Source organism: Euphorbia lathyris, chromosome 9, assembly GCF_963576675.1.
Source record: "Euphorbia lathyris chromosome 9, ddEupLath1.1, whole genome shotgun sequence".
In the NCBI taxonomy this organism is placed as follows: domain Eukaryota; kingdom Viridiplantae; phylum Streptophyta; class Magnoliopsida; order Malpighiales; family Euphorbiaceae; genus Euphorbia; species Euphorbia lathyris.
Genome location: NC_088918.1, coordinates 80,848,862 through 80,850,289, shown reverse-complemented (window position 1 = coordinate 80,850,289; position 1,428 = coordinate 80,848,862).

The following is a 1,428-nucleotide window of genomic DNA, read 5'->3' as shown; positions in this document are numbered from 1 at the left end:
TCGCAATTTTGTTCGAAACCAAATTGTTTTATGGTTTCGTCAAAACGCTTATTCCAGCTTCTAGATGCTTGCTTGAGTCCATAAATGGATCTCTGAAGTTTGCAAACTTTATTTGCATCCTTTGATATGAAACCTTCAGGTTGCATCATGTATACATCCTCAAGCAGGTTTCCGTTTAGGAAAGCTGTTTTCACATCCATTTGCCAAATCTCATAATCAAAATGAGCGGCAATTGCAAGCATGATTCTGATTGATTTGGACATAGCAACGGGAGAGAAGGTTTCGTCATAATCAACGCCTTGTTTTTTACGATATCCTTTCGCTACCAACCTAGCCTTGTAGGTGCTAACCTTTCCATCCATGTCAGTCTTCTTTTTGAAAATCCACCTGCACCCAATGGGTTTCATCCCTTCGGGTGGATCAACCAAAGTCTAAACTTGGTTAGTATACATGGAATCCATTTCAGAATCCATGGCTTCAAGCCATGCTTTAGAATCTGGACTAGTAAGAGCCTCTTCGTAGTTTTCAGGTTCGTCGTCTAACACGGGAACCTCGTCATCATCTCCCACTAGAAAACCATATCTAACTGGGAGTTCACGAACTCTTCGTGATCTACGAATAGGTGCCACTGGAGTCTCATCTAATGGGACTTCTTCGGGTACCTCGACCGCCTCCGTTGTTTCAGTCGTTGTTTCTTCCTCTTGAACTTCGTCGAGTTCAATCACGCTTCCCTTTTGTGTTTCTTCGAGAAACTCTTTCTCTAAGAAGGTTGCGTGTTTGGATACGATCACTTTCTGATCATCTAGATAATAGAAGTAATATCCCATAGTTTCCTTAGGGTATCCAATGAAGAAACATTTATCAGATTTAGAATCTAATTTGTCGGACGCAACGCGTTTGACATATGCTGAACAACCCCATACTCTCATGAAAGAGAACACGGGTTTCCTACCAACGAACAATTCATATGGCGTGGAACTAGCGGATTTAGTTGATACTCGATTTAGGGTGAAGAGGGCAGTTTCTAAGGCATAGCCCCAGAACGTCTTTGGAAGTAAGGCCATGCTCATCATGGATCGTACCATATCTAATAGGGTACGGTTTCTCCTCTCGGATACACCATTGTGTTGTGGTGTATAGGGAGGTATCCATTGTGAGCATATCCAACATTTAGTTAGATAATTCAGAAAATCATCTGAAAGATATTCGCCACCTCGATCGGATCGAAGTGTCTTTATTTTCTTTTCTAATTGATTTTCTACTTCATTCTTGAAGCATTTGAACTTGTCAAAAGCTTCTGATTTGTGCCTCATCAAGTAGATATAACCATAGCGAGTATGGTCATCTATGAAGCTAATGAAGTATCTGAATCCTCCTCTTGCTTGGACTGACATAGGACCACATACATCTGAATGAATGAGTCCTAGA